Source organism: Haplochromis burtoni, unplaced genomic scaffold, assembly GCF_018398535.1.
Source record: "Haplochromis burtoni strain Fernald_Lab_line unplaced genomic scaffold, NCSU_Asbu1 Contig_617, whole genome shotgun sequence".
NCBI classification, from domain to species: domain Eukaryota; kingdom Metazoa; phylum Chordata; class Actinopteri; order Cichliformes; family Cichlidae; genus Haplochromis; species Haplochromis burtoni.
Genome location: NW_024582978.1, coordinates 22,669 through 48,172, shown reverse-complemented (window position 1 = coordinate 48,172; position 25,504 = coordinate 22,669). Strand labels below are relative to the sequence as shown.

Sequence of the window (25,504 nt, the reverse complement as noted above, 5' to 3'; positions counted from 1 at the left end):
TATGATTAACCAAATGAGCAAAAGGACTGACAAAGAGGAAGACATTGATAGATAATAATTACAATAAATATCAAGCAAAGTTTAAATCAAACTCCAGGCACCATTGAACATAATTTTACAAAGCCAAACCTTGATTGCTGACATTTTTTTTTTCAATCATCTTTCAACTGTTTTCTCACTTAATCATTTAAAACATCAAAAAATAAAATAAGGTAAGAGAGAACTCTTTCCTGGTGTCTATTTTTTTTAGTTGATAAAACCCAACAATATTCAGTTTGCTGACATAAAACAAAGAAAAAAACAAGAAAATCTATAATTTAAAAAATGACTGACAGTAACTTTGGATTTACTCCGCTGCTTATATATTTTTAAACTAATTCCTTGATTGTGGAAGCAAAAATCAAAAACCCAATGAAAATGAAATACATTTAAAATGTCTGAACAGACTGATTTTGGTTATTTTTGCCTAAACTGCTATTTTAAAATTCTACATTATTTATTTCGAGTATTCAATGAATCACATGGTTACAGCTCATGAGTCGTTATGCTGCTTATGCTGTTATTATCCTTGTCTAAGTGTTCACTTGTACTTGTGCCTACCTCAGTGAGCATGGAGACTGAGACAGATTGCTGTCTGCAGGAGGGGAGAGGAACTCTGACACGGAGGCGGCTGTGATTCAGGCGTGTGAATCTGATAGATCTCACTATATATGTGAACTGTGTTCCCACATTTGAAAATAGCACATCACACTGAAGTCACAAGAATCCCCACTCACTGTTTTACCCTTTTCTTTTTTTTTTTTTCCTTTTGAGTCTCTTCTATATGCAGTGCCAGAGGTGGCCTTTATACTCCAACTGAGTATTTCACATTATAATCACTATGTTCATCTTTTTCACAGCGTTTCAAAAAGGAGAAAATGGAGTATTATATATTGTTACCGCTATGGTTGACACATTGTTTCTATATACATGTTCATGTGATAAATAAAGCACACCCTACTTATCAGCACATTAAAAAAGTCCTTAGCAAGTCTTAAAATTAGGTAAATATACCAACATTATTTATTTACATCCATTATTTATTTATTTACCAAAAACTAAGTGCAAATGCAGAAGTATGTTAATGTTCATGACAGTACGTTTACCTTGTTTGTAAAGGATGCCATGAGAAAGTGTCTTTTTTTTCTAAAAACAGCATGGCAACACAGCTTAGGATCACATTATACATGCCGCTTTGGTTGCTTTGCACATTGCTATTGATGTTGCATTCACTTGAATGATAGGTGTGAGGCCCCAGACATCAGCACTGGTATAGGAGGAGAAATCTAATCTTTTCAAACTTTTGCAATAACTCTCTCTGTATACACTGTGAATTCTGGGCTTGTACTGATATATCATTAAACTGGTGGTTTAAAAAATCGACACGACAAACTGGCTGTATCGCTAGCAACCAACATTCAAGGTGTAGGTAATTGGTGCACAACCGGCCAAAACAAGTTTGAAGCAATGGTGTAAATATGAGTGTGCCAAAATTCCTCCACCGCCATGTGACAGACTGATAAATTCATACAGAAAACAATTACTACATGCTAAAGCAGCTAAAGGTCATTCTACAAACTCAAACAAATAAATGACATGGTGTAACACGTTGTTGTATTTAGATTTTTTTTAACAAGCAAAAACACAGATTTTTTATTATATCCTGATAAACACCTGATAAAACCTTAGACTTGAGAGGTGTACTTTCTTTTTTTACATGACTGTATATGTACAAACTTGCTTTGTGTAAAAGGTACCAACCTCCCAGGTTATCAGCATTAAACTTGTAGTATGTCATTATATTTGCATCATAATATCACAAATGACATTTAACTGCATAACCACTACTTATGCTTAGGTTAAGTACTCTTTGAATGAAAGATTTATTTGAGTGCAGCATGGTATGTGAAAGCATGTGAATATTTTAACCACCAGAAGAAGAATTACTTTCAAACAGAAACCAGGTCAACAGAAATAAAGATAATTTAACTGGACTCCTAACATTAATTTGCATTTAAGCATAAAGCCAATAGGTCATCTAGAATTAATCTTAGGGCAATCCTTCTGTAAACATCAGCAGCACATCATGATCTTTTTACCTCTGTGGAGCCTGCACTGTTTGCTCCTATCATGCCACAGTCCTGGGAGACGAGCATAAAGATGTGCACCACAATAATCGGACACATCCACTTCAAGAGGAAGGAAGAAACTTTCAAGTTGTTTCTTCTTGGAATTCCCAGTTGGTGGTGGTCTTTGTTTGTGAGTGAGAGTGTGTAATGAGGCTTTCTTAACCCAGATTTCACAAAGTGTAGACACATTGCCATGCAGGATAAGCTCTCATGAGGCTATAAGGACAGAAGTGAGTCCCAGTGGTTAGCGCTGTTACAGCTACTCACAGAGAGTAGAGAGATTAATTATTAATACTAAGAATTATTTGACTAGATTTAGATATATATATATATATAGTCATCAATTAATTTACAATCTCTGTGGTTTAAGCTTCTTAATTGAGAGGGTGCTCTGGGTTGTTCTTGTGTTATGGAGCTTTAAAAAGTCTCATTAGTAGATTTTATTTCCTGTACTGAGTCAAGTTAGCTGTCTTTGTGCTAGGCTAAGCTAATCACCTGCTGGATGAGCGTCTTCTTCTAATTAAACACTAAAGCTAATGAATCTAAAAATCTCGTTTTATAGAATCTAAAATATTTACTGTTTTCTATATAGTACTTGCTAGCTGATGTGCCTCTTATGAATATATTTAATTGCTTGATTTTGCTGCACAGTGAAATCAAATGACCTGAATATAAAACATATACAAAAAGAGGTGCAGTTATATCCATAGGTATTTTCTCAGAAATATTTTCCCTGCTGGAGGTGGAGTGCGAGCATGTCGAGTGACAGTTACTCTAAACATCTGCACACATATACACCAACACAGACGCACTGACTGCAGTCAATCCTCTCTCAGGTTCCCCTCGCGTCACAGCTTCCCCCATCCTCCCCAACCGCTTCTTTACTTCCATCCTTTGCCTCCACCCACATATAATCCACTCTAAATCTCCTCTGCTGCTCTTTAAAAAAATCTCCTTTTGCACAACAGAGAAGAGTAGATGAATTAAAACTGGTGCAAGTCCCATATTACGGTAGTGCTGTGAGTTTGGAGTTAATTGACTTAATTATCAGTAGTGAGAGAGCAGGAAGCTGACACTCTATCCAATCAAACCTCAAATCCCATTCACTCCATCTCTACCTTTTGAATGGTATCGCACCCCCAACACCTTACCCAACCTGCGGAGTGACTGATGGATGTGGAGTGCACTGAATGGCCTCTTTGAGGCAAATGTACAGAGGTGAGGCCATTAGATGGAAGATAGTTGATTAAGCAGGAGAATATTTTAAATAGATTTAATAAGAGAAAATGTGATTCAGACAAATGCTGAGCACTGAATGAAAGAGGTGGCATTTGCTTATTAAATACTAGTTAAGCGGTTTAAATGCACAGTGCTGGAAAGACTACAGTAGTTTGTAAATAATTTTTTTTAGGTATTATATATTTATTCATTACATACAGTGGAGTGGGACATGCTAAATGGAATCTGCTGTTTCTTACATTTAATTAATGGACACTCAGCATTAACCCTACGATGTAACCTACGCCATAACAGATGCCATAATTGACATGCAGCTCCCTGGAAAATCGAGCTACACATCATGTTGATGCAGCCTACAACTATTGTGTTTGGCCTGTTCAGTACTGTCAATCCCTCCTGGGTTTCCAGATACTTCTTTCCCACAGTTTTTTTTCACTTATCAGTGGGAGAAAAATAATCATAGCTTCAATATAAGGATTCCAGGAGGCAGACGGTACGCAAAGGCATGAATACTCGTAACGACGTCGGTCAGTTACACCGTAGCACAAAGAAGATTCACCACAGAAATTTAAATCAGCCTGTACACATAAAGGAGTTTCCTTCCAAACAAACAGGAGAAATTCACTTTAGAAGTGTTTGCATCCACGAGCCTTAACAAATATGCAAAAGGTAATTTCTTTTTTTTTTCTTTTTTACCTGTGGTATTGTTCACAATCACATTAACTTGTTCGTTTGTAGTATTCTTGTGTATCAACACATTTCTACAGCAGAACAGTTTAAATCACTGCATCCACTCTTTAAAAAGACCTACAACTACACATCCCAAAAAGTTGATTCTGGATGTCCAGATAAGCAGAATCAACTTTTTGGGGTTTCCTCACCTAGATGATTAAGTATGCATCAAGACACTACAACTACACAATGTAAAGCCACTAAAAAGGTCAAAAAGAGCAAAAGGCAAAAACTGAACAATTATACATATTCTCTCTTAAAACAGAGAATGAGTTTTCAGTGATCACAAGATTAATCACATGTATTAATATGAGACAAAAGAGTCTTACATCTGCACCATCACTCATTCTTAAAAAAAAAAAAACTGCAGTGAGGATTTATTCTTTAAAAATAATTTTAGCTTTGGAGGTGGGAATGTCGCTTTGGTCCAGAAAATATTCCAGTAAACTACTGGAAGTACAGCCTTGAAATTATAATTAGCAGACTTTACAGCATGCATGGTTGTATTGTTTCAGAGTTAATGACATATTTTAGAGGGTACCTTATTATTTTATTATTTTATTTTCATGCAGTTTGAGGAGTCAGTATATGTGTTCATTATTGCTAAAATCCAACTGTTCCAATATACACTGAACTGTTAAAATATACATTAGAACCCAAATGATCCACACTTTATGCCATCCATCCATTTTCTTAGCCACTTATCCAATTCAGAATCGTAGGGAACCTGAAACCTCCACTGGGTAGAAGGTGGGGTACCCAGGGTAGAGCTATGGCCAATTTAGAAAGACCAGTTAAGCTAACATGGATGTCTTTGGACTGTAAGGGGGAGCTGGAGTACCCAGAAAGAACAAAACACCAACTTCACACATAAAAGCCTGTAGGCAGGTTCAAACCAGGAACCTTTTGGCAACTGTAACCACCTAACCACCGCACCATCCAAACCATAGATGTCCAAACTTTCATTAGATAATTGCATAGCAAGTGGCTAAGCTTTCCTACCTGAATATTAGAAGCTCACCGGACATCGAGAGTAACTTTGGGTTGAATATATGTTGTTCTCAAACTGCCATCTCTGTGACTAGAGGACATTCCCTCTATAGCTTGAGCCACAGCTGCTCAAACGTTAGCATCTAAGTAAGGTAATGAGCACGAAGACAAATGCCTGCCCAGCATCAGCAGGTTCTTCAAAGCCTGAGGGAACGGCATCGAGCAAAAACAGCTATATGGACCAGAAACGGTTGAAAACAGCAAATTGCTTCTTAAGTGTTTGTATGTCTGTTTCTGAATTTAAATCCTGGTGCAAAGTTGCTTGTAGACACAAGACATTACCTCGACTAATGGCTTGAAGTTTCTTACAATGTCTGCAAACTTGTCAAACTTCTATTAGCAGCTGACAGCATCAGATGGTCACTGAGCAACCGCTCAAGCGACGCTTTAAATAACCGCAGGCTGCATCTGGTACAAAAATACAACCACAGTCAGTCTAAGCAGGAGCTTTCAGTCTCCACATTTTTCACGTAGAGCATCACTCAGTTATCCTCAATTACATGTTTTTAATGAAAGTGATCACAGGAAAAAGGAGTAACATTATTCCTCTGGTTTTCAAAATGGAAAGAAAGAGACTTCAAAGGCCATTTACAATATTCATGAGGCTCTAAGATCCTCAAAGCCTTTTAAGAAGAAGCATGTGGCATAACTGCTGGCAAATGCTTGGTGGAAACGTCCCAGGCCAGGAAACACGCTCACATCGAATTCAAAGCAGTCTGATAGGCAAGACAGGAGGAGAGAGATGGTGCTGGATTCATCTTGGCATGCTTAACGCTCCTGAAATTAATGCAAAATTACATCTTCGTGCATCACCGGAGCTGTGAATACATCCAAACTCATCACTGGCATGTTTTTCCACACACAGACTTTGTTTTGTCTCTTAAAAGTCTTTCTTATAACACAGAAGTGAGTGTCTGACAGTGATGTTTTCCTTTCCTTTTTTTGTTCAGGGCTTCTACAGCATCCTCCCATGTTGCAGAGGTTCCAAGTGTAAGTATTTCATGGATCCTCTTTGGTCCTTTCACACTGACTGTCAGGGGCTTCAGAGCCTGAATTCTCCTGAGATAAAGAAGCGAGGAACTGGTGAAAGTAATCATTTTAGCACTTCCTCTCTCCCTGATCTCTCCTCACTGACTCACGCTCCTGTCTGAGGAAGAAAGATGAAAACTCCTCATCCGATATGACAAATACATATGGGATGTGAAAGATGCATTCAGGCCACACTCACTCCCCACTGTTTGAATGCTGCACTGCAACATTTTATCTTTAGCAAGTTGACAGCGCACAACCAAAAGCGACTAACCTCGACTCTCGTCAACAGAGGAAAGTTTAATTTGCAGACATCTTCATAGTCTGTCTGAACAGAGCCATCGACACACGTCGGTTCTGCTTTATCAGTAGGCAGGTGTTTTTCAGCTGTGTCTCATGTCTCTTGCTTGTAGTGCCTTTCTGGAAAAACGTGGCTGCTCAAGTGAAGAAAATATTGGTTTATAATAAGACACCTTTTCACCTTTTTGCCTCATTTCTTTGATGGACAGCCAAACACATTACGAGGGAAATACTGTGTACTGAAACCTAATTACGCTTTCATACAATCTAAATTTACAAACTGGGCACCAATGCAGCTATGGATTATTTCTTCTCTTTCTACTGTTTAACATGTGTAACGCAAACCATGAGGATCATCATGTAGATTAAAATAGATCAAACAAATGTTAATCAGCCATAAACAACAGGTAGGTTTAAGGTGTTTAAGATAGATCCCACCTGAGCGTATGTTTGATAAAGATGAAGCTGGAGGTTAGCTTAGCCAAGAGGCTAAACAGCAAGAGTACGGTATGTCTGGAGAATAGAAGTTCTTCAACCACCTCTAAACCTTTTATCAGGGGACCGGAGGTGTCAAACAGGGGTATTTAACATCATGGGCCACTGAACTCTCCTCTCAGTGTGAAAAACTTTGAATTTACTGCTGTAAAATAAATAAAAAAATTATTGTCAATCGTGAAAAAACAGAAATCTTTTCCAGGCAGGTTCTGGCCCCCAGGCCTTATGTTTGACATCCCTGCCTTATATTAACACTATATACCCTGAATGTTTAATGTGTAATAAGAACAATAAACACTATGGTGATACCAGGTTAATTGAGTTTTTCTCTTGACTGTTGTTCCGAATTTAACAGACATGAAGAATGAAGCATTCGTGTATTTTAATTCTTTCTTTGTTTTTTTTCATGCAGACGCGTAGCACTTTCCATGTTTCTGTTGTGAAGATGTGAGGATTTAACAAAATGGATGGATGGATGGATGGATTATTGAAAATGTTTCAATAATTTTGCTGAAATCACTCAGTTACTTGGTCTGTGGCTGTCACTCTCAGTCATGGGCCAGTAAAAAAGCTTAATTACACCAGCAAAACATCTCCAGACAAAAACAGGTTTAATTTTCAAAATTGAAAAACCTTGTTAAAATTGCATGAGGAGTGCATTGAATACAATCTTGTAATGAATTCAACTCAGAAAAACAGAAAAATATTTTGTTGAATATAAACTGATAACACTGTTGTATTTGTGAGTTCAGTATAAAGGTGCAATGAGCCGCTCTGTAACTTATAATAGAAAAACACAACAGATCAAAGTAACAATTGGATGATGATTAAAAACTATTTTAACTACTCATCATGTAGAGTAATGTAGATTAGTGAATGTTATTTATTAGGACTAAACCTAGTATTATGATTTATTAAATGTTATGCTGGAAACGGGCATTAATGATTAGTTTGAATGCAATAAACGAATCACATCTGGTTTGTAATTTCAATGTAATCGCCGCACATGAAAGGAAGTAACCACTTTCAATCTCAGCAAATGAAACTATCTGAAAACAACTTGACAGCACAGTAAGAGATGTGTTGTTCCAACGGAAAAATTTGTATTCCCCAATCGGTTGCTATACACTTTATTGGTAGTCCCACATTCATGGAGGCTTGAAAACCATTGGTAACCACCGACTTGTGTGCAAACACTCTACTCGTCAAGCAGCAATGAAACTGAAAAACCAGAAATGGAGAATGTCACCTTCAAAGTTGCACCATTTGAAATGTGGTAAGGCTGGGGAATACATTTTCCATAGCAAGCAGAGGTTGCCAGGGGGTCAACAGCTGATTACTAGACCTATATCTCTGAGGCTGTAGGGAGTGAGAATAATATACCTGAAGCTTATTAATCTAATTTATGTCTCCTTTGTTCAAAGACATGAGCATTACAAAGGAATCCGTTTTTATGATACGCCCGTTTTCTCCATTCTTTTGAATCACAGCCAAATGAGAAACTAAATGTGGACAGAAAAACATTTATAAACTATGCTGCTTCCATGTATGAGTTTTTTCCCCGTCCTCTCTTATGTGAGAATATACACAGCATGAGGTGTGAAGATTTATCAAAATGCTGGGGAAAATGCTGTTAAGAATCTCTCAGTGACCCACCAGCTTTTATTGTTACTGGGAGACTTTGGAGCAGGAATAATGACTGCAGCTGATAGGACCGCCGCAATTTTTCATTGTCTGTCACAGTCAAAGAAAGAGACGTCATCACTTTAAATGCACAAATTCCACAAAGGCACAATAATATGCTTAATCAAAAAATATACAATTAAATTTGCATGTGAGTGCAGAGTCAAATTGCATTAGTGCTAAATTAAATTTAATTGCAGAACATAATGAATTTAACTCAGACAAATGGTGAAAATCAGACAGAAAAAAAAGAGCATACCACAGACTTCTGAGCATTAACATAAGGTGACTGTGTAATAACAACACTATGTGGGCACCAGTGCCCTTTTTTAATAACCCTGTCTCACCCTCGTTCATTATTCCATGCTCCCTCTCAGCCATAAATTACTCGGCTAATGCCCCAACAGCAGCAGCTATTGCTGAATCATTCAAAGACCCCAATTAGCAATTAAGGACTTAATGAATAGAGGTCCTTGCTGGGCCGTTTTCCTCCCTGCCCAGAGGAGCCTGGTGGAATCTAATTTCTCCTGCAGGACTTGTACAGTAAATACTGGCTAACAGTGCAGAGGAAATAGAGAATAGCCCATTACTGCACACATATAACCAGAAACCTGCCCTCCAGTTTCGAGCCCTGTTTACTATGTAGCAGGAATTTCAGTTCTGCTGTGGATCTTAACAAGGAAGGATGACTGTCAGGCACTATTCTTATATTTTTTCCCTTCAGTTCACACCCCATTACCTTCTGCATAATACCTGTCTTGAGTTTGAATTGAAGAAGGAGAGGGGAAATGGCAACAAAAGGAGAGAGAAAGACAGAGGGGGGGGGGGTATAAAAGGAGGTGAGATGGAAGGAGAGAATGAGCGAACTTCAAAAAAGGAAGAAGGGAAAAAGACATTTGCAATGCCAATCATTTTCAAGGAGCTTAGAACTGGGCCTTGGACCGGAATATCAAAGATGGAAAATGCAGGCATACATCATGCGGTTGGTAGGTAGTGCTAGCTTATAAATTATTACTGCGACTCTATCCTTTTATATTACTATCCCATCAGCCTTTTATCGTTTACATATTTTTCATATATTTGATGAATTGACTTTTGAACTGCAAGGCTATGCTTTACTGTGCGAGAGTCCACAAGTATGCGAATATGTAGAGTTTCTCAAAGGAGAATACACTCTATTTTCCATCAGCTTTACCAGCCTCTTTATGGAGTCTCTGTGAAGCATGAAGACTGAGGGCACACGGTCACGTGCCTAAAATGAGCAGTGCCATAATCTGATTTGAGCAACCTATAGCGACGACAGCCGGGAGATAAAGCACAATGTGACCTGTACAGTGAGATGGGATGAAGTCATATCTCTGGAAGACATTTTATCTCGCATCTTACAATAATAGAAGTTCTGATTATCTCTGAAATCGGTGCAATTTAATAACATACCAGAAACGTGATCTGTGAGGTCAGTGTGTGTCTTTCACACTACTCTGTTTTGGGGTGATTTTGATGGTAAAAGCTGCTTACATATAGTCTCACTGATTCCACGGGGACATTGTTTTCAGGCATTTTTGCTTTACTGCATCGCTGTGCACCAATTCATTACATTCAAAGTATTCTTAAAATTTTACTTTCCGTCTTGTTGGGAGTCTACCCTGTTCTCATGAAAACAGAGGATTTCTCCTGCATTACTAATATGTGTATGTGAATGAATGACAGGGGGGGGAAAGACTCCACCTGCTGTTGCAGCAGGGGGAGTCCACACACAGCTCTGCTCGAGGGCATACGAACATATGCCATGCTTTCCCATATCTCTTGGCACGGACATATTTCTCCATTTCCTTAATTCTCCTCTTGTGTGAGTGCCAAATTTAGCTTCCTCTCCAGCAGGCTAAAGTAACTGGGTCACTAGAGCTGTGGGTAATTAGCAGATAACAAAATATGTTTCCGCTTTATGACACCAGAAGGGTGAAGACTGGGGGTTAAAAGGCATATTGAGGTAATAATTTGGGGCAGGAGTTGACACCCAGGGGGAAAGGTCAAACGTGAAAGTCAGAAATGGAGCAAATGAGTCGAAATATGCATGAGGCTGAGGGGGATGCAGATGATGTGGAGGTTCTTTTCCATGAATGTGAAAAACAGCACGACAAAGAGCTGATTATCATTTCATTTTAGGAAGAATTTGCAATTTAAATGAAAAAAAGGCTCTCTTCTGCTGCTAAACGTTACGTGCCGACAATGTTTTCAGTTTATTGTGCACAACAGATTTTGTAAGCAGAGTGACGGCATGGTGAATGCATGCTGTGTCACAAACACTAAATAGTGCTCATTTTAATGCAAATACACATCCACTGTGATGCAAGCAGGAAAGATTCAATTAAAAAAGAACAAAAACATTCGGGCAGGAGCCAGTTTTTCTCTCTTCGTGATCCTTCGCTTTCTGGTTTCTATATTTGTTGACAAAATTTAAAAAAAAAAAAAATCCCAATCCCAAACAAGAGTCGTGTGGGAAATGCTACATTTGTAAATATTACAGTTCTTATTTTGTGTTGGAGATGAAAATAAGGGGAAGAATGTTAATTAACATCCACCAGCCAATTTTTTTACGTAGACCTGGAAAGACTGTTCTGAGATTTTGGTGCATATGGACATGATAGCATCACACAGCTGCTGCAGATGTGTCAGCTGCACATCCATGATGCAAATCTCCCATCCCTGCACAAAGACGCTCTATTGGATTGAGATCTGGTGACTCTGGAGGTCGTGTGAGTACGGTGAACTCAACATCATGTTTGAGAAACCAGTTTGACAGGATGCAAGCCCTGTCACATTATGTATTCTTTTACAGGAAGCAACCATTAGAAGATGGGTACACTTTGGTCATATAGGGATGGACATGGTCACTGACAATACTCAGGTAGACTGTGCTGTTTAAATTATGCTCAGTTGCTACTAACGAGCCTAAAGTGTACCAAGAAATTATCCTCTGCACTGTTACGACACCACAAGCAGCCTGAACTGTTGCTACACGATGTTTCATGTTTTTACACAAAATATTGATACTTTTTTTTAATGCCTGGTCCCATCTGACCTGATTAGAGCCATGCATTAACAAACACCTGAACAGGTGTATTTGATAAAGTGGCCAGTGAGTGTCAGGTAGAGCATATTCCAGCTTTGTTTTGTTTTGTTTTTTACCTGTGGCTTTGAAATCTAACTACAGAAAAGACCAGTCTCACTTATACAACTACATAACAGCTTCTTTCAGCTCCTTTTTCACAAGGGGTTGCCAGCGGGAAGCTCTGCATATTTGATTTGGCAGATTTTTATGTTGCGTGGCCTTCCTGATGCAACTTCCAAGGGTTCTGTGTCTCCTCCTGGAATCCTTTGCTTTTTAGGCAAAAGTGTAGAACTCATAACTAATTTACTAAATTACCTGGGTGCTTTAGATCAGTTTCTGACAGTGAGTGTGCCTGAAATAAACCACATTTTTTTAGGTTTACAGTAATGATGGAGACCGTGCAACAGCTTGAGTCATTTATGAGTCATGTTCAAAGTGTGTGTCTTTTTAAAGGTTTTAAAGTGGCTGCTATCAAACACAATCAATTTTAAAACAGCTGAATTTCTTTTAGTATTTTTAGATTTACTAAGCCTGGAATTTCCCAAACTTTGAGCCTGGTATGCTGCTGATCTGCTTTTGGTCAAATACCCATTTCAGCTGTAAATTAATAGCAACAAATGGAGTCCTGTGCAGCTTTCACACCGACAGTCTGCATAGCCCCTTGGATGATGTATCCCTGATTGGTAATACTCGGCACGGCGGTATAATCTTTAGGTTTTGCATGCAGACAATACATGTTGTGGGATCAGTCGGTGGTTGGTTTTAATGGGATTTGTGATTAAGGTTCCTATCTAAGTGGATTCCTCAGAGGTGTGTTCAGAACACGATCTGATGCATTTTTTTTTTACCAGAGTTTGACTGTTTATTAAATTCTTGAGTAATTTTTGTGTGTAAAGTAGCAAAAAAAAATGTATCTGCATTTCTATCCTTAAAAACTAAAGGATATTCCAGTTTTAAAGATTTACTATAGTATAATGTGTATTCTACGAAAACATTTCAATGTTTTTAAGGTGAAAGAGCTTCTTTAATCTTCATCAAATAACGTTTTGGAGCAACAATAATATTTACTCCTTACCAAGAACCAATCTTCAAAATGCAGAGTAAAAACTGAAAACCATTGTATTTTGAATGGCACTGGACTCGATTATACATTGTTTGAAAGCACAAAGCCGCATGGCTCAAAGCGTGTGGTCATTTTAGGATACCAATACCACGGCAGCAAATAGTTTTATACTTGCACACGTAGCAAAATAGCAGCTTCTTTTTCTGTTTTATTGTCTGTGTGGCTGCAAACCTGTTAAATCTCAGTGTACTGAAGTTTATTTCCGCCAACAAAGTCCAACTCACAAAATGCTTTCTGCTTCTTCTTCTTTGGTAAAAAATGGTGGTGAATGTCATAGGGTTACTTCTGTTGGGGTTGGGTCAGAAAACGCTCTGGGAAAAGTATAAATGTTCCTGATGCTGGTAAAACAGAAATATCTACTCTGCTATACTTCTGTTTATTCTTAGTGCATAAGATTAGAGATTGAATTCTAAACACTAAAGAATAAAACACAGCAGAAATCATTAAAATAAGTTATCTCGTTAGGTTTTTAAAATTGGGCCGGCTACACTTGAGCTTCTTTAATGAAGCTGATGTTTAATGTTTGCTGAAGAAGTCTCAGTTAAGCTCTAGAGTAACTTAAAGGGCACAGTGTGTGCTTTTATAGTGCTGTTTATATTTTGTCAACACAAACAGCTCACTGTGGTCCCTTGAAAACACACACACACAAAAAAAGAAAATAATGTAATCTTAAATGTCAAGGTTCTGGCTTAATATCTCTAAATTTTGTGTTACTTCTGAGCAAGTCAAAATTTTGCGATACAAACATGAAATTTTGACCAAAACATTTTTGTATCAGTGGCATAAACAAACTTCCACAGATCACATGCAGTATGAGGGGGAATTAAAAGAATCAAGCCCACAAGGATGAGCCAAAATGTGCATTTTCTCTAGTGGACAATTCCTGGCTGTTAAAGTGAGTCGACCCATATAGACTCATGTTAAAATGTCCAAATTTCCATCATTAAAACGCACATTTACAGCCCAGTACCTCTATGGATAGTCTTACCCTTCACAAAAATGCCTGAAAGGGATTTAATTTTTTATAACTTATCCATCTGAACACTAGAATAAAAGGCTCTTTTAGTCACTTAACTGGACCACTGCACTCTGGCTGTGCTGTTGGTGCCTTTAGGAGCATTTTCATGGACAGATGACAAACATTACAGCTTCAATCGATTCAAAAAGTTTGTGCTTCAGTTTTGGTAAATGTAATCTTAGTATTTTAATGTTACTTTGCACTAATGATTAGATGTGAGTGTCTGCGCAATGCAGGGATGTAATTTATGAATACAGCTTGCTAACACCTAACAAAACAATCTGACATTAGCTGATAGCTTAGCACTCCACCCTTTCATCCAATCTGGCAAACATGCCAGCAAGGGCTAACGTCAAAGCTCCAAAATGCATATTTGAAAACCAGCTGTTGACATCTGTCTGTTTATCCTGTGTACAGTCAGTCAAAATGTCCAACTCTAAGCACTAAAAAGCATGTTTACACCCTGGTGCTGGCAATGGTTTTAGTGTCGAAAGCTGATATTCTCTTTTATAACAACAGAACAATGATCACCCTTGAATTTGTTAACAATTAAATTTAGGGGCGCAGTTGATTTGATTGAGAGGAGCACCGACACAGGCAGCTGCAGGCGATCTGCTAAGGCCTCAATTTGTGGTGTCAGTTCCTTCAGGAGCACATCACTGGAGTTATGTGATAAATAATAAGGCTGACTGTGAAATATGTGCTGTCTAACAGTTTTGCTCTCCGGTTTGGGAGAAATTATTTTATCAATCTGTTACTAATTAGCAGGTTTCTGTGTCTGCGTGATGCACCTGTGCAGTTTATGGGTGAGGATTCCAGGTGTTAACTTTGCACTCAATTCTCTCCTCTAAATATAGTCACTTCTGGGAACAGAAAACAAAGATGGCGTGGGTCATAAAACAAGATTTAATTCCCCAACATGTGAATCCAGAAACTAATTAATTCTGTTTCATATAAAGTATTAAATTAAACTTATACTTTAGATTCCTATATTGAAACGGTTTAAGAAATGCTCAAATGTTTAATTTAAACTACTTTCCCTGTTGATAAAACACAAAATGATAATTATCCTTTCTTAGGCTTTTGAATGTGAGGTGCAGAGCTTGAAATAGCTGAGAATAAGACGTCTGCGGTGGAGAGGGCAGGGGTTAGTGAGTAGAGACGCTCCAGACTTCCAGGCAAGAATCATCTCGCTCCAGCTGCCAAAGGAATAAAGTGTTGGGAGCTGTCCATGGTGCTGAAATCAACCACTATCTCTGTGCACAGGGAATAAAAGGAACTGGCCGTGATGCCGAGATACTGACGCTGCAAGGCGAATGGCACGTCTCACAACAAAAGTGAGCATCAGGTGCATGCATACGTACACACTGGCTGTCGTTCAGTCAAGCTGCTGCTATCCAAACACACACTCTGCCCAGAGAAATGTGTTGAATATGACAAATGCAGGCGTAGAAATAGCATCCGAGAGCAGCAGCCTTAATAAGGAGCAGTGGGTATTACCACATGCATAATGTAACACAGAACTGAAGTAGATATCACACGTATGTACTCATAAAGCCCACTCCTCCACATGAGCATCCCATCATCTTTCTTTCTGTTTCTGCCTTTGCCCGTATGCTTTTCTCTTTGGTTATCTCTCACATGCAGGGGATATAAAAAGAGACCGAGAGAGACAGCTCTCCTAATCTGTTCTTTGACCTATAGTTTGAAAGCTGCAGCCGCTCTAAAATGTTTTTCATCCGTAGCTCGCTGAAGATGGGCTCTGTGGTGCGTGGCTTCAAGGCAGCCCGCATCGTACACCTGCTAAGGGTCAATGATCATCTCAGCCCACGGGGGCACAAACGTAAAGCCGGGCCTCCGCTGGATACGGGCAGGTTGCTGACCGGTCCAGAAATGCCTGGCTAAACTTTATTCCTTCCATCCCCTCTCTGAGCTCATAGCGATTCAGTGCATGCGTGTATCGGCTGGCTATTCCAGAGTCAGCCTCCCACCCTCATCCCTTGTGAGAGATAAGTATTGTTTGCGTAGCAGCACATTTCATGCTCGGCTTCCCCCACCTGTTCCCTGACCTGCGAAGTCTGAAGGCTGGAAACGCTGTCAAACGTCTCCACACACATCTTTTGAGGCTGATTGAAAGGTTTTTGTCTAGAGCTCTGAAAGTTTCACTCAGCGGAGCACAAAAACAAAACTTTGGTCAAGGATTCCAGCAGCCATTTAAAAGGGGAACGTCACATGGATTGTCTGGGATTTAGTGTTCTTTTTGGATTTGTTGCCTGCAGGTTTGTGGGTGAGATCTGGCTGATACAGCAAGGTCAAACTATTAATCAAATCTATCAAGCCTGATTTGCATAATGAGCTGTCACAGAATTTCCAGCCAACTCTTTTCCCCTCTTCATTGACTCGTTTAGTGAGTTTAAGTTTCCCAGCTTCTCTGCGTAAAGCCTGACTGTGTCAACCAGTTATCAATCCCACATGCATCAAGGCTTATGTGTGTAGCAAGACAAACAGGGCAGAGAAGCACAGCTGTGTCTGGTTCAGCTGGCAGGAATCTGTTTCCTTTTGCATACCAGCGATTTGCATTCATAAAGTTGTTTGAATTTTGCACAATGCTGTCACTGGAAGGCAAATGTGAAGAGCAAAAGAGCTGAATGCCTTCACCTTTTCCAGTCGCTCTCTATAGAAACAAATTACACATTTACAGTGGAGATCTTTCTAACTGTAGCATGGTGACTGGTTTATGTTTCTTCTCTTTTTTCTTCATTAAAAGAGCTCAAATTAGTTCATCATTTAAAACAAATCCAGGTTTGTTCGAGACATTTACTTAAAAAGACAAAAAAAAGAGGAAAGGAAAGTTCAGGCTTCTGTCATCTAGGCTGCAGAAAGAAGTACAAAGACAGCACCAAAACAAACTCCAGCGAAGTTAAATTTCTCACCTATTGGAAAAGCAAAATCCTCAAAGATGAAAATCAAAACTGTTATTTTTGCGCCCGAGGAGACGTACAGCCTCGAACACCAGAGAAACACTGTAAGACCCGAGAAAAGCACCAAAACCACACCAAAATAAGCCATGATAAAGGAGGAAAAAGCCAGAAAATAAGCAAAAGGTCGAGATCGGAACAAGTGAGCTCGTGAAAAAGCTGCTTCGGGAAGAGGAGAGGAAGACAGAGAAGAGGGGGGAAAAATATCAAGAGCGTCCGCAAGCACGTAGGGCTATTTCTCAGTGGATGTCACCGGAGCACAAACACTCTGCATCCAAGATTTAAATCATTGCATGCAGAAAACGAGAAAACATTTTCCCCGTGTCGAAACACCAAGAACAGGAAGGAAGAAAAAGAGGACAAAAATATGCTTAAGAAAATGGCAGTGGGAAATGTACTCACCGAGCGGGAGTAAAAGGTTTCAATTAAAAAGAAATTGGGCGTATAGCCGTGTCGGATTGGCGGTGTGCAGGCTTGTGTACACCGAGGCTCTGCGTCTCTTTTGCGCTCTCCGTTCGCTGCTGGTGGTTGAGTCATGTGACTTCGGATTGGTCAGAGTTTTTGAATCAGTCCGAGCTTTCTTCTTGTATTCGCTGCTGTCTTTTTCTGCTTTTCTCTTTCTCTTTTTCTGCTTTTCTCTTTCTCTTTCTCTCTGATAATGTCACTGATTTTTCCACGTAGAGCTTTTCCAGTTTCTCAAAATAGAGACCGGCACCTCTTTGAGGGTCACTGCGGGAGTCCCAGGAGGGTCCATGTGGTAACATAACATCTATTTCCCAATTATTTATTATGTTCATTACATGAAAAAAACACATGCAATGTGATTATTTTAATAATACAGTTTAGGGACAGTTTTCAAGCTCAGTTTGAATTCACAGTCTGCAAACATCTTGTAACCTCTCTGCTGTATAATGTGGAGATTGATTTGATTTGCTGGAGGAACACTGACTTAAAAGGCCCGATAGCTCATCCTCTGATTGGTCTGAGAACTTTTTATTAAATCCGAGTTGACCCAGAAAAGCAGAGATGTATGGAAGCTTGTTGCTGCCAGTGAAATAAATAAATAAATAAAAATGTCAAGCAGTGCTAAGTCAAAGTTTTGAGTTATCTCAAAATTTCTAGTTACACAGTTTTGGGTGGATGGACAGTAAAAAAACAAAAACAGGCTTCTCTACAGAAATGTTAAAGCCCTGCAGGAGCTGCTATAGGAAAGCACATCTGCCGCATGAACTTACCTATAAGACATCTGAGCGTCTTTGGGGTCTTTAAATTTTTAACTTCTGGGAATTACTGAGATGTTTGTCTAAAAAAAGTTTCTCCTAAGCATACTGCTAGTATAACTCCAGCTTGTAGGTCATCATTTATATCCATTATATAACAGTACCCAGACAAAAATTAGGACTGCATCACTAAAATTAGGAGAGATAGGGCAAGAACCTTCACTCTGAGTTAAAACGACCACACCCCAAATCTCCAAAATAAGCTGAACCCTTTTCTATGGCGCTCCCTAAAGACCACAGAGGACATTTTTTTCTTAACTCACCATAAAATGTAGATTTTTTTGCAATGCTTTTGCCTTTATGTCACAATAATTAATCGTAATATGGTTTACATGAATTTTAATCCACATGAATAGTCGTTGTGATCCAGTCCAGTAAAAGAAAGGCTGCAGATAACTTGAAGAGGAGAAATGATGTGACATTTTACATGATGCATTTAATGCTCATTACTCATATTAAACTGTAGATGTCCAACAGCATCCAAGTGCAGGTTGTGAGCACAGTTGCAGCTGTTCTTCCTGCTGTGATTGTTGAACTGCGCCTGGATAAGTGGTTATTGTTCGGACTTCTCCTGCTGCTGCGGTTCAGTCTCTAGTGAATATGTAGCAGGAGAAATAACTCAAAAGTATTGTGAGGTTATGTAAATGTTCCATAACATATTCTCATCCCAGGTTGTTGCACTGTATAATGCCACCCTGCACAAGGTAACAATATCCGAGAAATAATGATCAGGTTTAACAGACCTACAGTATCCAGACAAGAAGGCTGGTGGGGGTGGGAATGGCCAAGAGACCATAGTTTGCACTCACTTTTTGCTTTCATTGTCACTCGTTGATTAGGTTTACTCACTAAAAACTGCTTTTGTAGCTTAAGGAAAAGCATGGTTCAGGTTAAAATGATCTACAAAACATTAAAAATGCATGTAGAAAAGTGATGAGCTGGAAGTGACCCCTGTTTATATTGCCATTGCATGAGCTCTGCAGCCCCACCAAAGTACACTGTATAATGTAACACACCAAAGACTTTGACAGGACATTATTTTCTGAGGCTGACGAAAATGGACTACGTTTATCTTGAAGTAATGCAAAAACAGTCCTTAAACAATATCTGTTGAGCTTAAATCCTGTTCGATCACCTGATGAACTGTCTTCCTCGTTTTAGCCATCACGGTCTCACAGTGGTGATCTCAGCAGTTTCACAAGTGACATACATGATGTTCAAAACTGGGGAAAAATAGCAATCTTGTCGCATGTATGATAAATTGAAGCTCCTTTGTGCCGATGTCAAATGTTCAACATAAGAGAGAATTACTTGTGTCACTGACATCCATCAACATTTTTCATTACACCGCTCCTTGTAGCTCATTATGTTATTTGCATAAATTCAGTCCTTTTGCCAATTAACCATCATTGCTGAGGGCAGTATCACCCTCTAAGATTTTCATATATCATCAATTTCCAATTCAAGCCTCTTTGTGCTCTCATTAAAATCCGCTTAAATGATTAATCAGCTGAGTTTCTACTGGGCCTTATGAGAATACTGGTGATCAATGAAGATGTCAATGGCAGCCGCTCAATAACAGAGTTTAAAGCTCAGTTAATGTCCACTTTGCCAGTTGGCCACAGGTAAGAAGCAGTATTTACTGAGCTTTCTGCAGGATGTTAATACGACTCGAGGACATGAAAGGTGCAGCATTTCTTAGGTCTGGAAAACTTCACCCCAGCTTATCATCGTGTTTTATTTGATCCTGCTGTGCAAGGTTGACGGCTCCAGGGTTTCTACCCATTCTTGACGGAAACACGAGTGGTCGTGCTGTCAGGGAGGAACAGAAGTCTTTGTTGTTACTGCAGCATCTGCCAGGCATATGAGCAAAGGGTCTGCATGGATCAATGACTTCTCAAGGCCCTGATAGACACAGGCAGATAGACGCAGGGGCAGCCTGCTTCCATGCACCTTTGTTTTCTTTTTACAAAGACAAATAACCTAATAGACTTTGACAAATACCTCGGGACCGGCATTTATCAGACATGTTCTTTGTGCTTCTTTGATTTGATACAGTGTGATTTAGGAAAACTTGTGTAAAGTGTGTTTTGTGACTGATACAGATAACAAACTTTAATCTCTTTGAGCTTCACTTGATATTTGTAAAGCTTAAAAAAACGTTAGTGCCAATAAGAAGAAATTCATTTTTGCAACACAAAATAAACAAATGCCTATAACGCCAGAAGCCACTTTGTTAGGTACACCTTAATAGCCCTGGATTGGAACCAGTTTTTTGTCTTCAGAACAGCCTTAATGATTCGTAGCATAGATTCAACAAGTTTCTGGAAACATTACGCAGAAATTTTGGCACATATTGACATGACAACATCACGCGGGTGCAGATGATTTGACAGCTGCACATCCATGATGTGAATCTCCCTGTTTCACCACATCACCAAAGGTGCTCTGTTCGACTGAGTTCTGGTGATTGTGAAGGCCATACACTCATAGTGAACTCATTTTCATGTTCAGCATGGTCAGCAACAATAGTCAGGTGTGCTGTTTAAACAATGCTCAAGGGGCCTACAACACTGCATCACCAACAGCAGCCTGAACCACAGTGCAAGATGGATCCATGCTCTCGTGCTGCCTACATCAAATTCTGGCAATGTGAAAGCTGAAGCAGAAATAAGAACTCACTAAGCCAGTGAGACTGTTTTTTTTTGTTTTGTTTTTTTTGTTGTCTAGTTTTAGTGACCCTGTGTTAACTGTAGTCTCAGTTTCCTGTTTGTAGCTGACAGGAGTGACACCTGGTGTGGTCTTCTTGCTGCTGTACTGGATGTGCATTCAGAGATGCTCTTTTGGCACTGGCCATTCTCCTCTGACCTCTAACCTCTAAGGCATTTTCACACAGAGATATTTTCTCTTTTTTCAAACAGTTCTCTGTAAAGCCTGGAGATAGTTGGAAAATCCCAGCTGATCAGCAGTTTCTGCAACTTCCTGAGCCCCTGACACTGACAACCACACCTATCTGATGCTCAGCTCGATATTCAGCAGGCTGCTGCTGTGATTGGCTAATTAGATATTTCCACTGAAGTTTGATCAGATGTACCTAACAAAGTGGCCAGTGAATGTAACTATGCATCAGGAGATAATGTTTTTACAGAGACTTAATATTTGTATACAAAAACATAACTGATGCTACTTTTGTGATTTCATTCAGTTTCTATTATGATGCTGACACATTTTTTCACAGTTTATCCAAGAGACGGATTCTTTCTAAACAACCGTCAGTTCATGTGTTAAAATATATGTCGTAGTTTATTTGCATATGCTGGTATCGCTTCCTCCATAGATTTTGCTTTTAAATGGGGTTCTGAGTAAGGTTTCGTTCATAGCAGGTTTTATCACTGATATTTGAGACTGTCCTCCCCCAGACAGTTGCTATAGGTTATTTGTAGTTTTATAGTTGTTTTTAATCTTAAACACTTTGACAACCGACAAAATGTATTTAACATTGCACAGCGTGCAATGTTAAATTGCCAAGCAGTTTAAATTTTGTGGTCAAAAGTCAGCTGTAACATTTGTGGTTCCTGCACCCTGCCTGCCCTCTGATTTTTTTTCACTCTCTTGAAGTGGAGCCACTCCTGCACTGTGCAGCTTTTCAGTGGTGCTTAGGTGGGTTGCTTTAGATGTCGGGAACAAATATATTGTGTAGCTGGAGGCCTAATTTGTGCAGTCATTGACTCAGTCACTCACTTGCCTCTTCAGTCCCACCTGCCCTGCTGCATTACCTGATGTTTCCTGACCCTCTTCTCACCTGTTTTCACACCGCTCATCAGCCCTCTTCAGTTTATGCAGCACATTCCCACCCTCCTACCTCTTGTTGCCTCAGCAGAAACCAGAGCATCACCTTGTATTTACGGATTCAGATTTCAGCTCTTAGTTCTTGCTTGTTTCTCTGAACTCTGCCTGTGCTTTGGATTCAGCCTCGGCCTGCTCCCGTGTTGTGTTTTCATGCTTCGTTGTTTTGGAACAGTTAACCTTCTTTTTGTAAGCAACGCTTGCTATTTTTTCTTTTTCTTCTTTTGCTTTTACCAGCTGCCTCCTGTGTGCCATGCTCTTGGCTCCTCTGAACACAACCCTGAAATGCCGGATAATGGTGGCCGCAACATGAGGTTTTTTTCCTCCTTTTTATTCCCATAGCAACCAGTAAGTCAGTGGTGTTTTTAGTGCAGCATGGGATGTTGTGTGAAAATAATTATATTGCATGAGACACGATCCCCGTTGTAGACGAGGGCCAGAAATGCTCACGTATTAACGCTACACAACTTGTGAAGGTCACTGTGAAACCTTCGGGGCAGGAATCTTTTACACAGGTACACACAGATCAGCCACAAGATGAAAACCGCCGACTGGCGAAGTAAGTAAAACCGATCTTCTCATTAAAATGCAGCGTTCTGAAGGAAGACCTCAGGTCCTGCTATTGATGTGGATGTTACTTTAACTTGTGACATGCCCCTAAACACCTATCCCTGTGATCTGAAGGCAGCAGCCTCTCTCAGCAGAGTAATGGGCACAGCTTTGTCCCAAAAACTGCCCTTAACAGCACGGCTGAGATTAAAACCTCCCCAGATCCCAATCTGAGCTGCCAAAACGAACCCACAAGGAGGTCCTACTGTACAGTACAAAGGACTAAAGGGTCCGCTGCAAGTGTCCTAGAGCGGGAGACACGCAGAGATTCATGCTTAGACAAGGACCTACACAATGTTAGGAAGCAGGTTTTAATGTTGTGGCTGATCATGCACATCAGATGTGACAGATTGCATATTGGCTACAACTCATCATTTACAATAATGAATGATAAGAGTCAAAGACCAGCTACTCAAAATAACTGTGATTGTCCCAGTTTCAGGTTTTGGGAATGTATTTTTGTTTCCAGCAGTATCTTTTTGTTCCTCCCTCTGTCTTGTCTCTGTATGAAGGCCTTTGCCCTCATGGTTTTCTCCTCCTGTTTTATTTTGATATATTTCTTTATGAGTCTTCTGTGCTTTTAGTTCCTGTCTTTCATTCAAGCTTGTTTGGAGAGCATTTCGATTTGGATTCATCCAGCATACTCGGTACCAATGTTTCCTCTAAGCTGCGCGCGTGTGCAATTGCGCACTGCTGGCACGGTCTCTGCGCACTGAAAATCTGTGTTGCGCACAAAAAAAAACTAACCTGAATTGAAATTAAAATTAATACTTTAACAATTCTGTTTTGCATTGTTAGTGTCACGGCTGGCGGAGTGAGCCATGTGTTGTGGAGGAAAAGGAGGACCCAAAATGCAGCAAACTGATGATACGAGTGATGTTTATTTAGAAGGTGGAGGTGGCAAAAACAGGCAACGCAGCATGAGCAATTACAAACGGAAACCTAAACTGGGAGAAACTAAAGAGCAAACCTGAGACCATACAAAGGGGTGCGGCGCAGAGAGACGCAGAGTAATGCAGGCAGATGAATGCAGATAACGCAGACGAGCCGACAAAGAACACAGACCGACACCCACTAAATATACACACACAAGGTAATCAGGTAATCACACACAGGAGGGAAGAACAGCTGAACCTAATACACATGAGGACCAGAGGAGACACAGACTTTCAGAATAAGACAGGAACTCTAGGACACGAGCCTACAAAGTAAAGCAGGGAACACACGGACTGATTTACAACACAACATGGGGACAAGAACAGAGCACCAAGGACAGACACAGGTAGGGCTGAATATACACTAACTTCAGGTTCAACCCTAAACTAATACAAATCAAAACAAACACAAGGCACAAAAATGAACTTCAAGAAAACACAAAACGCTGGGTCAAAACGACCCAGGACCATGACAGTTAGTCAGTAAGTGACTGGCTGCTCCCGTATGGGATTAGAACGATGCCACCTTATCCCATAGTCCAGCCAATAATGTGATTCACATTCGTATATACGCAGCTAATCAACGTCAGGCAGGCTATGGCAGCGTCCTTATGTGCCAACACATGCTGATGTGGAGTGAAGCCACGTTAATGACAACGTGCACAACCATTGGAGATGACGGAAACAGTGTGGACTTTATACCAGTTTTTCTATTGTGTTGATAGGCCACGTAAAACCAGAGTTATGACAAAAATATATGCAATGTTTGGTTTTCTTCCTGAATACTATCTTTACTGCGGGAAGAAACGGTAAAAATTGCGTTTTATAAAGCCTGTGAGCAAAAACAAAACCAAAAAAACCCCACCCTTTCCTATTGGTCGAAAAATGTACCATGTCGACCAATCAAAAAATGATATGGCAACATGGCATTTAGTTGTTTAGGAAGGGGGAAGTTTTAGGAGTGACGGCGGTGTTTTGAGATGTGAGAGATTTGCGACGTTTAGCGCAAATCTTGTGTAGTTAGTGTGTAGTGTAGTCAATAGTTTTGTTGTGTGTGTCAGAACAATGAGGCGACTGCTGAATGTTACAGGTGTTACAGGAGTGATACATCTCCTGTTGTCAGGCCTGCAGGTATCAGGCTGTTGTTCTCCTTTATCTCATAGTGGACAGAAATTATTTTTTGGAGTGGCACAAATAATTTGTGTGGCATCAAATTTGATGCAGAACAGCTGATTGTTCTGTAAATAGTTTGAAATGTTTTTAAAAAAACGCCTTGGCTGCATTTTTAGGTAAACAGCTGCAAAAAACTTTGTTGTTTGCAAAACTCAGTTACTTTTTTGAAGAAGTAACTATATAATTAATTGCCCAACATTGGTCATTATACTGTATTTTGCAGACAGAGTTACAGACTCTCTCCCAGACCACAGACTCATAATACAAGTCAGAGCTTTATTTAAAAAAAAAAAAAAAAGAAAGTTGTGTTTTCAAAATTGGAGTTCAAGTTATTTTTACTTCCAATAGTGTTAACATACTACACAGGTCATGAACAAGATTTATTTTTAAATTTTGATTGTAAGTGGGCTGAAGCACTTAATTAAAAGTAGTCTAAAATAAATGTAAGTGCTGTAATTTGATTATTTTAATAAACCATGTAACTTGGATGGATTCGATGCTGGCGTGACCACAGTGCACACATGTGCTGTTGCTCACAGTGGTCCAAGGGATCGCTCAGGGAGTTTGTGTGTTCGCTCAGACACATGAAAAATTAGAGAGAACATTGCTCAGTACTACTTGCTATTTAAAATAGTTATTACAAAAAATAAACGACATTACTTTTGCTTATCTCTGTATAAAGAACCCAATTACATTAAAAGAGCAGATTTAATTAAAGATGACATGGATGGGGG

At 39.6% G+C, this 25,504-nt stretch overlaps 1 protein-coding gene across 2 annotated transcripts in view; it reads right to left on the bottom strand.

Moving 5' to 3' along the window:
• The window catches only part of LOC102308898 (RNA-binding Raly-like protein), a 57,019-nt gene extending 39,446 nt beyond the window's left edge, over window positions 1-17,573 (bottom strand). The window contains exon 1 of one of the 2 annotated variants that reach the window (XM_005948979.3): window positions 17,330-17,573. The gene's annotated coding sequence lies outside the window, so the exon portion shown is untranslated. Of the gene's footprint in view, window positions 1-16,882; window positions 17,279-17,329 lie in introns of those variants that run through there. The other variant, XM_042214837.1, reaches the window with a different exon arrangement.
• Window positions 17,574-25,504: the final 7,931 nt, after the last annotated feature.